Genomic DNA, 12,600 nt, shown 5'->3' with positions numbered 1-12,600 from the left:
TATGTTCTCATGAAATACAGGTTGGAGCAGAGTAGAAGAAACCATTATCCCTCACTATATCACCTGCCAGCACATTTCATTCAGCCCAATAGCATTGTTGTTTAACCATTTTTGAAGAATCACATCTTTTCAATTGAATAGCGTGTTTTGTAATCTTGAAAAATTGGGTTAACTTGATTTTTGGTGTCAGATATGCTGGGTTACTTTTTATGGACCAGTTCCTGCATGGGACCCCTGATGCCAGTCTTCTTTGGATCGCATATTGAGATGGGGCTGGAAACAATGGAGGAGAATTAACAGTATCCAAATGGTATGTTTCACAATGGTTATTAAATGCAAATAATAATATATTGTCCAGCAGGGTCCAAGGCCATTGCATACTCATGTTGCTATGGTGAGAGATAGGTTGATAAAAGCATTATTAGGTTTTTCACTTTTGTGGCAACCTTTGAGGCAAGGTTTGAAAAGGGGTTTTCATGCTCTGGTCTGAGCAAGCAAGATCATTACTCTGTCTTCTGGCCAACAGGCAACTATTTCCAACATTTTCCCTCCATCCCAGGCGTGGGCTAGGTGGTCTAATGGGTAAGAAGTTTCATAATTGACTGGTGATTTGTGTTTTCATTTAGTGTTCTCACTAAAATCTCACAGTGTAGTGCTCATTGCTGTGAGAAAGAAAGGGAAGTAGGAGTCCCAGAGAGGGAGAGGGAGGGGGAGGCTGGGGAGGAGGGTCTCAAGATTGGGATTTTATCTTGTGGGTCATGCAGAGTCACCGATGGGTTTTGAGCGGGAGAATGAAAGCACATTTGGAAACCAGATCACTATGGTGTGGAAAATGGATTAAAGAGCCTCGTGGGAGTAGGAGGAGAAAGGAGTTAAGCATGGGGTTAAAAAAAAAAGCAGATTTCCAGCCTGGGCACATGGATGGACCCAAGAGCCATTCGTATTGATTTGGAACTCATGAGATCGAAATGGTGACAAAAAACAGTTTTGAGCTGTTTGCTGTTTTTGTTTTTTTTTTTTAATTAAAAAATGCTTTACATTTTAGTATGTCAGAGTTTTATGAAACTGCTTGAAAAATTTTGTGAAAGGCAGCTTGGCAGACGGACAATTTCTAGACTTTAGCCCCTACAGATGTGAGAAACTCTAACCTAGTTAAAGAATTACTAAGTGTGCGTGTTAAAGAATGAGAAAATACAAATTAAAAAATAATTTATGTTTTTAGAAAACATCAAGGAATTGCTTTGGGGGGAAAAAGGTCAAAACTGCTTTGGCTTCCTGACATTTATTTTGCAATTTAGATCTCTTATTTTGAATTCTACATTAAGGTTGGGGGCACCAGACTCTTTCCAGTTCTTAGGTCTAAAGGTCTTAACCTGGGTTTCAGTATGGGTTTTGCCTTTTATTGTCTCTGTGTGACCTTGGGCAAGTTACCCGACCTTCTGGGTCTCAATTTTGTCACGTCTCACATGGGGATAACGATACCTTCTACTAAGGTGGTTAGGAAGGTTAGCTGTTACAGAATGATAACTTTTTCTTTAAAAAGATGTTTATGGAACCAGATTTTACAGTAGATAATTGTTTTCTCTCCACGTGGCAACATGGGCTTGTGAGGTAGTCTAGCTTTTAAAACAGGCTGCCTCTGCTGCCATTCTTTTCACATCCAGAGAGCTGATGGGCCTCAGCTCTCTAGGGGTGTACAGGGCATAAAACAGCTGCAGGAGGCAGGCCTGGTGTGGGTGTGGGGTGGGCCTCACCCCTCCTCCCTTCTCTCTGCCCCAGTGGAGACAGAGTCACTGAGAAGACTTGCACCTGCTGGGGGCCCAGAGTGGAAACTATTCCCAGCTGGTGCCCCTCCCCAGGCTTGAGGAATGGTGATTGTGTTACAGTTTATAAATCAGGCTTCCCCACTGTCTAAAGGGGAAAGGCCAAAATTCCTTCCCCAACATATAAGTCTCCCTACCCCCACAGTCCCTCCTCTGTATTTAGCCCCATCCTGCTAACAGGCTTCTGCAAAAGGGAACTGCCTGTAGTTTCCATACTCCCCACCCCTGCTCCACCCATCCCCCCTCAAAAAAGAAATAACAAAAACCACCCAGGCTGGTTTATTCTTTTTTTTTTTCAGCCATGCTTTTTGTTTTGCTGGTTCTTCTGTAATGCCCTTCTACCTTTCAAGTAGAATACCCTTCATCTTGTAAGGTTCTGGTAGCATTTCCTTCATCCCCCAGGCCAGGATAGAGGCTTTCTCTGCCCAATAGTGGTCCAAGTATCCACTTATCAGTGCTGATCACACTGTGTTCTTTGTGTATTTATGATCTCCACATCCCTTAAGACTCTGAGTTCCTCATGCACGAGGACTTGAGCCTGGGCACGTATTAGGCCATCAGTGACTGCTTATTGAGATGAACCGCACAGAGTAGCATCTTAGTCTCCCAACCACCGCAAGACAAATCAGGCCCAGGCTCCTCTGCACAGCCAAGAATCTGTGTTAGCTGTAGGGCTGTACTGGTTTTGAAACTAACTGCTCATCAAGAAAAGCTCCTGGGGCTCCTCTGGTGGCTCAGTGGTAAAGAATCCGCCTGCTAAAACAGGAGATGCAGGTTCAATGCCTGGTCCGGGAAGATCCCATATGCTGAGCAGCAGCTAAGCCTGTGTGCCACAGCTACTAAGACTGTGCTCCAGAGCCTGGAAGCCACAACTACTGAACCCATGAACTGCAACTACTGCAGCCCTCATGCTCTAGAGCCTGCGCTGCACAACAAAAGAAGCCACTGCAATGAGAAGCCAGTACATGGCAACTAGAGAATAGCCCGCTCGCTGCAACTGGAGAAAAGCCCATGCAGCAATGAAGACCCAGCACAGCCAAAAATAAATAGGAAATAGAAAAGCTCCTGTCTAAGCTGGAGCAAGCACATGAATGGATCAGTACTCTTTCTTCAATTCTATTCAGGAAGGTGACTTTTACAATGTTTTTGAAACAAAGAAAATGCCCCAATACAGGCCACCCTGATACCTTAAAGAACATGCTCAATAACTTAATGCCAGCAAACCAATATTAATATCCTCATGGCTAAAGAATCACAAGTACAAATAAGCCACACCTTTTTCTTGGAATACTAAGAATATCTTTCTTGAATTTCTAAGAATTAATGGTCATTGCCCGTCATTATAATTACCTTTTTTCTTGTTTGTTTCCAAGTTAACCTAAGAGGTTCCGAAGATAGGGATCAAGCATTCTATCCCCTTTGAAATCCTTCGAAGACCTCTTGTCCCTCATAGCAGTGTTGACTTCTATTCCTCAATCTCTTGGGGCATCTGCTTAAAATAGAGATTCTTGGGTCTACCCAGATGTACTAAGAGAAATTTGGGATTTTTTTCTTTTTTGGCCATGCCTGTGGCTCGTGGGATCTTAGTTCCCTGATCGAGGCTCGGACCCACTTCCTACAGTGGAAGCATAGAGTCCTAACAACTTGGCTACCAGGGAATTCTGCTAAATCAGGATTTTTAAATAAGCAAATCACAGGAGATTCTTATGCACCCACTCAAGTGGTATATAGTCTGAGTTCCTTGGCATCGAGACCCCCGTGCTGTCTGAGTTCCACTGCTTCAGCTCCTTGCATAATAGTTCGATCAAAACATTTTGTCCCGGTTGGCACGAGCCCAGCCAACTCCTAACAGCCCTTCAAATCTCAGCTCAGGTGTGCAGGAAGCCCTCCTGGACCCCCAGGTCTGTGGTTCTATGACAGTGCTTGTGCTTCTCACTCTAGTTCTTTTCACATGGTCTAGAACAGGCTGTAAGTGTGTTAAGCACATGGATTATGTCTGACTCATCTATCCCCAGGGCCTAGCTCAGAACCTCACAAATAAGGTACTAAATAAATCTTTATTGAGGAAAAGGAAGGGAAAGAACTCTGGGAATAAATCTTATCTTCCAGTGGTCCACTGGGTGTTGAAAATGTAGTGTTTTGGAGAAGAATCTGGATTTAAATCATTTCTCTGCCACATACAAATGTGCTACATTACCTCTCTGAGCCTCATTTTCCTCATCTCTGATCTAGGAATAGTATTTACTTTTCAGGGTTAATGTATGGGTTAAAGGGTAAAATGAGATAAGTGAGCTGCTTAGCTTAATTCCTGACACATTCTAAATTGTGTAATAAGTCGCTGAGGGACTCTCTCCTGGAACTGGAGCTAGGCTTACTCTGTACAGCTCTGGAGAGTGAAATCAGGCCCAGTCAGTGGATGGAGTCTGCAAGGAGGAAGACTTCAGTTCATGGTCTGAGTAGAAGGAAGAACGTTTTACTCAACAATATGGAAAGACATGGGAGTAAGTGAACGTTCTATCACAGGAGCATGCAAGCCGAGGGTGGATGCTCGCCTGTCAGGGCTGATGAAGAGGTGATGACTGAACCTACATGGGGTTTGGAGTGGGGCGTGAGAGTGGTGAAAGATGGGAGCTCCATGAGGCATTTCTTTTCAGTGCCTCCGTAACTCATTATTCATTCAGCCAACACTGAGAGTGTCTGCTTGGCTGGGCCCTAGGTTGGGCACTGGAGACATAGCTGAATCTGACAAGTTCACTATCATTTAGGAGCTCACGGTCTAAATAATGATCCTTTACTGAGCATCTACTATGTACCAGTAGCTCTCATCCTCTCAACAGTCCTCTAAGGAAGCTTTTATTCTCGCCATTTTCCAGCCAAATTAAAGCCCAGGTAGACAAAATAACTTGCAAAAAGACACACAGATTCTGCAAGTATGCATCTGGGGTTAAAATTTAGTCCCTCTTTAAGGCTGTCTGTCATCCAGATGTTAAAAATTCCTTGAAATCTCTGGGAGATTTCCCAAATTGCACCCTTCTGGGCACCAAGTAGATGCTAATGAACATAGTTAAAAGGCTGAGGTCAGCTTCAGGAGGACGTGGTCTCCCTGCAGCATGTTCTGTGCCTCAGGGTTCTTTCCAGCTTGGGCTATGTGCAGGGCCCAGGAGAACATGCTGAGGTTAGAACTCACTGCTCACATGACCAGCCAAGCTGCCTGGGTCAGGTCTCCCTGAGGGAACTTGAAACCTGGCTGGGTTCCATCAGCTCCAAGAATAGCAGCTGACCCTGCTCTCCCCAAGCCAGTGGCCTCCGATCAGGTTCCAGGAGGCCCCAGCAGACTCTGGCCCTCAGCGGCAGCAATCTTTGACCTTGAAGCTGCTCTGGGGTGGAGTAATAAGGTTTATTAAGGGTCCCCTGTGTCCATGGCACTTTCTGGAGGAGGGGACATCCTTGAAGGGAGGTCTGGGAAGTATAGGATCCATTTTACAGATGAAGAAATTGGGGCTCAGAAATACTAAGAACTTGTCCAAGGTCACAGTGAGTATGTAGCAGAGCAGGATTTGAGCCCAGAGTGCCTTTGCTAGTGACCCTGCTTCTGTAAGAAGAGACCTCTTGAGACCCCAGAATCATCCTGGGCAGAGGAGACAAATGACATCAACTTTCAAAGTGATGTTATTCCTGCAAAGTGCAGACCATCTGCTAAGAAACACAGGATTTAAGAGCCAGCAGAGATCCCCATTCACTTGAGCCTGTTTCCTCACCCATAAAATGTGAATCACACCCACATGGCAGGTGAACAAGCATAAGCATACATTTTGGAGCTAGGCAGGATTAAAATCCTGACCCTGGCATTTCCTAATGATAAGACCTTGGACAAATCACATCGCTGCCTCTCTCAGCCTGTTTCCTCATTTATTTGTTCCACAAATAGCTTTTGAGCACCTACTGTGTGCCAGGCATTATTCTAGCGGTGAAAAAAATCAGACAAAAATCACTACCCCTGTCAAGTCTTTATTTTAGAGTTCTGGAAAATAACTCAGGATTGTTACGGGGATTAAATGGGGGAACATACAGTGGTGTGATATGTCTGGTAACATAATGGTGTCTGGCAAATAATAAGTAGTTAGTTTAATGATGTGATTATTATAATGTGAACCTGCCTGGTCAGTGCTCAGTGAAAAAACATTTCATTTGATATTGAATTTAACCACTTGCTTTAATAGGTAAAGGAACTGATACCAGAGAGGGCATGCAATGCCTCCAGTTGTCTAGCAAGGCAATGGTGAGTTCCCAACTCCTAGTCTGGTGTTTGCACCAACATCCACTAAACCCAGAGGGCTGTCTCTGACAATGGGAGCCAAGGAGATAGGGAGGAGGACTGAATCTTACAGCTACTGAGGTTTAAGGTAGGCTTTTAACTAACTGATAGGCTCTAGAGCCCAAGTGGTCTTTAATTCTCTTGATGTCAAATGCTTCCTGTTTCTCAGGTGTGGCAGGAGTTTCCCAGTTCCTGCCTCCATGTGGGCACATGGTAGGGTGAGCTGGTAATGGGGTGGGGGTGATGAACAGCTGAAAATGCAGGGTGCTGTGCAGTGCCAATTTCATGGATATGCCACCTGAGTGATTGCACAGGGACCCACGCTCAGTTTAATGTTCTGCCATCACCGTCTTGAGATTCTTAATGATTTTTGAACAAGGGGTCCTGCCTTTTCATTTTCATTCCACTGGACGCTACGCACTTTGTAGGTGCTGTGCTCTGGGGTGTGAGGCAGCCAGGCCTGACCTGTGGTGGTTCTGGGACTTGTCAGAGGCTTGTCAATCCTATGGGCCAATCACTGAGTCACCAAAAGACAGGAAAGAAGCCAGACCAAGTCCTACCATAACAGGTTTGACCTGTGATTGCAAATCTCTAAGAGGCGGGAACCTGGCAAGGGAGACAGCCTTTAAGGAGGTTCTGGAGGTACAACAGGAACCCACAGAGAAGGAGCTTGATCTGAGGGGGATTTCAGCTCAGTATGAGAAAGGCTTTTCTAATAGTTGAAATGTAACCCTAATATGTAAAATATAGCTCAGTAAAACTGTTAAAAATATAATCATAATACTGGCAGCTAACCTCAACTGAGTGCTTACAATGAGCAAGGAGTTGTGCTAAGCACTTCACTGAAAAACTAGAGGGTAGCAGAGTGGTCGAGAACACAGGCTCTGTAGCCATGCTGCCTGCTTTCAATCCTGGTTCCACAACTTATTAGCTGTGTGACTGGGAGGAACTTAATTGACTTCTCTGTGTCTCCATTTCATCATCTGGAAAATGGTGATAAGAATGGTACCTATCTCCTGGAGTTATTGTTACTGAATGAGTTTACATATGGAAAGGGTTTCCCACTTGGCTCAGTGGTAAAGAATCTGCCTTCCATGCAGGACAAACAGGAGACCTGGGTTTGATCCCTGGGTCAGGAAGATCCCCTGGAGGAGGAAATGGCAACCAACTCCAGTATTCTTGCCTGGAAATCCCATGGATGAAAGAGCCTGGTGGGCTGCAGTCACTTCAGTCGTGTCTGACTCTGTGCGACCCCATAGACGGCAGCCCACCAGGCTCCCCCATCCCTGGGATTCTCCAGGCAAGAACACTGGAGTGGGTTGCCATTTCCTTCTCCAGGGCTGCAGTCTAGGGGGCCGCAAAGAGTCTAAGACAACTAAGCGAACTGAACACACATATATACACATATGACATTTGTTATTGGTTTTTTTTTTAATCCTCAGGATAATCCTATAGTGTAGGTATTATTTACCATTATTTCCATTTAGCTCAGTTCAGTTCATTCGCTCAGTCGTGTCCGACTCTTTGCGACCCCATGATCGCAGCACGCCAGGCCTCCCTGTCCATCACCAACTCCCGGAGTTTACCCAAACCCATGTCCATCAAGTCGTGATGCCATCCAGCCATCTCATACTCTGTCGTCCCCTTCTCCTCCTGCCCCCAATCTCTCCCAGCATCAGGGTCTTTTCCAATGAGTCAACTCCTCACATGAGGTGGCCAAAGTATTGGAGTTTCAGCTTCAACATCAGTCCTTCCAATGAACACCCAGGACTGATCTCCTTTAGAATGGACTGTTTGGATCTCCTTGCAGTCCAAGGGACTCTCAAGAGTCTTCTCCAACACCACAGTTCAAAAGAGTCAATTCTTCGGCACTCAGCTTTCTTTACAGTCCAACTCTCACATCCATACATGACCACTGGAAAAACCATAGCCTCGACTAGACAGACCTTTGTTGGCAAAGGAATGTCTCTGCTTTTTAATATGCTATCTAGGTTGGTCATAACTTTCCTTCCAAGGAGTAAGCGTCTTTTAATTTCATGGCTGCAGTCAGCATCTGCAGTGATTTTGGAGCCCAGAAAAATAAAGTCTGACACTGTTTCCACTGTTTTTCCATCTATGTCCCATGAAGTGATGGGACCAGATGCCATGATCTTAGTTTTCTGAATGTTGAGCTTTAAGCCAAACTTTTCACTCTCTTCTTTCACTTTCATCAAGAAGTTCTTAGTTCTTCTTCACTTTCTGCCATAAGGGTGGTGTCATCTGCATATCTAAGGTTATTGATATTACTCCCAGCAATTTTGATTCCAGCTTGTGCTTCCTCCAGCCCAGTGTTCCTCATGATGTACTCTGCTGCTGCTGCTAAGTCACTTCAGTCATGTCCGACTCTGTGTGACCCCATAGACGGAAGCCCACCAGGCTCCCCCGTCCCTGGGACTCTCCAGGCAAGAACACTGGAGTGGATTGCCATTTCCTTCTCCAGTGTGTGAAAGTGGAAAGTGAAAAGTGAAAGTGAAGTTGCTCAGTTGTGTCCGACCCTTAGCGACCCCACGGACTGCAGCCTACCAGGCTCCTCCATCCATGGGATTTTCTAGGCAATAGTACTGGAGTGGCTTGCCATTGCCTTCTCCGGATGTACTCTGCATACAAGTTAAATAAGCACGGTGACAATATACAGCCTTGACGTACTCCTTTTCCTATTTGGAACCAGTCTGTTGTTCCATGTACAGTTCTGACTGTTGCTTCCCGATCTGCATATAGGTTTCTCCAGAGGCAGGTCAGGTGGTCTGGTATTCCCATCTCTTTCAGAATTTTCCAGTTTCTTGTGATCCACACAGTCAAAGGCTTTGGCATAAGTCAATAAAGCAGAAATAGATGTTTTTCTGAGACTCTTGCTTTTTTGATTATCCAGTGGATGTTGGTAATTTGATCTCTGGTTCCTCTGCCTTTTCTAAAACCAGCTTGAACATCTGGAAGTTCACGGTTCACGTATTGCTGAAGCCTGGCTTGGAGAATTTTGAGCATTACTTTGCTAGCATGTTCAGTTCAGTTCAGTCGCTCAGTCGTGTCCAACTCTCTGCGACCCCATGAATCACAGCACACCAGGCCTCCCTGTCCATCACCAACTCCCGGAGTTCACTCAAACTCACGTCCATCGAGTCGGTGATGCCATCCAGCCATCTCATTCTCTGTCGTCCCCTTCTCCTCCTGCCCCCAATCCTTCCCAGCATCAGAGTCTTTTCCAGTGAGTCAACTTGCGTAGATGAGTGCAACTGTGCGGTAGTTTGAGCATTCTTTGGCATTGACTTTCTTTGGGACTGGAATGAAAACTGACCTTTTCCAGTCTTGTGGCCACTGCTAAGTTTTCCAAATGTGCTGGCATACTGAGTGCAGCACTTTCACAGCATCATCTTTTAGCATTTGAGATAGCTCACCTGGAATTCCATCACCTCCACTAGCTTTGTTCGTAGTGATGCTTCCTAAGGCCCACTTGACTTCACATTCCAGGATGTCTGGCTCTAGGTGAGTGATCACACCATTGTGATTATCTGGGTCATGAACATCTTTTTTGTACAGTTCTGTGTATTCTTGCCACCTCTTCTTAATATATTCTGCTTCTATTAGGTCCATACCATTTCTTTCCTTTATTGTGCCCATCTTTGCATGAAATGTTCCCTTGGTATCTTGAATTTTCTTGAAGAGATCACTAGTCTTTCCCATTCTATTATTTCCTTCTATTTCCATTTAATAGGTATGTAAATTGAGACAGAGAAGCCTGGCAGGCTATAGTTCAAGGTCGCAAAAGAGTTGGACACAACTTAGTGACTAAACAACAATAAAAATTGAGCCTTGGTTTCCCAGGTGGCTAGTGGTAAAGAATCTGCCTGCAATGCAGGAGACTTGGGTTTGATCCCTGTGCCTGGAGAAGGAAATGGCAACCTACTCCTGTATTTCTGCCTGGGAAATCTCAGTGACAAAGGAGCCTGGTGGGCGACAGTCCATGGGGTCCCGACAGAGTCCAACATGACTAAGGGACTAAACAACAACAAATTGAGCCTTAGAAAATGTCAGTGACTTGTCAATCACAGAGTTGGTAATTGGTATAGCTAAGATTTGATCAGCAGTCAAGGAACGTTCACGTTCCACCTTCAGAGTTAGGTCAGAGCTCATGAACATTAGCCGACTGCTTAGACCAGAGTAGGCATCTACTCTTTGTTAATCAATTAATCATTATTTCTTTCATCTCTGAGATAGTAAGCCTCTCGGAAATGTGTGCTTTGCTGGAGGAGGAACCAGGAACCCAGCTGTTTTGGGGTTTCTTACCAATTGTTGACCTCTACATAATTATCAAATATGATCTGCTCTGTGTCTTCTTAATTAATTGCCTAAGTGTTCCCTCCTTTCCTCCATGGGTACTGGCCAGGCTCCAGTCTAATTATCCCTCTGGACTCTAAACTTAGCACCACTGTATACTAATCTTGGTCTCTCACATCTGCATAGCATTTCGTATTGTACAGACCTCTGGACAGATCCCAGTCAGCCAGGGGTGTGCAGTCTGGACACATGGTGGAGCTTGGAGGGTTGCTGCTTTCTGGGTGATACTTGGGTATCTTCTAAGGCAAGGCATGGACTGAAAGGGTCATGGCCCTCACCAAAGAGGGTTCACTGCCATTCACGCTTAAGATCTTAGATTCAGAACCAGGGCTCAAGGAGGATTGTCTGAAGGCAGGCAGTCCTCAGCTCCTCTAGAATCTTAGAGAGTATCGGTCTATGAACTTCCAGCTTAGTGCTGGGGTCTAAAACTCATCCCTGTCATTGAATTTCTTTTCCCCAAATTGCCATCAACTTATACTAGGATTGCTGTTGGACACAGAGTCGAGTGCCACTGTATCTATATTAATAACAACAGCAAGCACTCATGCTGTGTCAGGTACTGTTTTAAGTGCTTTGTAAATATTAACTCTTCACTCTCACACAAACCATGTGAGGTGGGTACTGTTTTCCTTTAACTTACAGAAATTCAGTTTTACTTGCTGTGAATAAAAAGAGAGATGGAAAGAAAAACCCCAATTAACATACTGAATATTTCACTCACTCAGCATATGCCTCAAGATGCGTGTGTCAGGGGAGGGGTAAATGCTATTCCTTCTGTTGATATCAGTCTCTATATGCCTCTGTAATCCACGGTGTGTGTGCATTTTGCCACAGTGAGTGCTCTTCTAGTACTTTTGGCCCCAAGCAAGCCAATCTCTTCATCAAATACCTCACTAAAGAAACAGAAATCTGTGCCAGGGCTAGAGGACAAACTGGCTGGGCTGTTGAGAAATGGTTCTGTACTGTATGTAGTGGGGGATCAAAAGGCTTCCCGAGGTTAATTTTTACACAGCTTTGTAGAACCTTAGCCCAGGTAAGTTTCGACTGGACTGTAGTTCACAAATAGAGTGACCAACCATCTCAGTTTGCCTGGGACTAAAACATTTCTGGGGCTTAAGACTTTCAGTGGTAAAACTGAGCAACTGGACCGAGTTGGTCTCTATCACATAACACATCTCTGGGGCTGCGTGAGAGCCCTATTGAGGTCATGGTCCACTCTGTCATTCTTTATGAGGCTCTCAGGAGAAATTCGTGTCTGACCTTCATACCAAGAATAGTTGTATGTCTCCTAAGGAATAAGTGGTTTGTTTTCATCTCATGAACACAGTGAACTGTGTAAGTGAACAGGTTTCCCTTTTTGTCTTGGCTCCTGAAAGTCTTAGAGCTAAATATGTGGGACACGAATTTAGCTGAATTCGTCACTAAGTTCTGCACTTTTTGCACCATCCCAGGCTCCACTTGGTCTCTGTTTTGTTTTTCTCAATCTTGTCTTAATGATCTTGTTTTACTTAAATGTTTTTCTAGATTTTAAGATTGGATAAAATTAAACAATTCTTAGAGTCAATGTACCTTGCCAATAGTCATTGAAAATCTGCAATGATCTGCAAAATTTATGTGTACATACTCCCCCCACCCCCGGGGAGAAGGAGCCATGGATTTTAATTTTCCAAAGGAGTCATTGGTGTAAACAAACCAAGAAACAGATGCTTTTACTTGAAGGAAGCTAGAAGATTGAAAGTTTCAAGTGTAATACATAATGGTATTTTAAAATGTTGGAGTGGTAGTATGGAGGAATGTTGGTGGGGCAGAACATTAGAACGGTAGAAAGAGGAATGCTGGTGGGGTGGAGTGCCCCCTGTAATGGAATTGCAGGGTAAAAGAATGTGGTATGCTGGGATATTAGTGTGTTAGAATATTAGTATTTCTGGAATGTTGATGTGTTTAGGTTCCTAAAACATCTCCTTCTAGATGTCCTGGCATCCTCCTTGCTTAGTTGTACCTTAGGGTTAGGCTTCTATCTGATTCAGCCTCTAAATCTTCTACATCCCCTATTCAATGCCCTACCAGAGGTCAGTGAGGGTTGGTTGCTAG

Source organism: Moschus berezovskii, chromosome 4 (assembly GCF_049115385.1).
Source record: "Moschus berezovskii isolate FMDL1 chromosome 4, NW_MosBer_1.0, whole genome shotgun sequence".
Lineage (NCBI taxonomy): Eukaryota > Metazoa > Chordata > Mammalia > Artiodactyla > Moschidae > Moschus > Moschus berezovskii.
The sequence above is the reverse complement of the archived record's forward strand: the minus strand, read 5'-3'. Positions refer to the sequence as shown.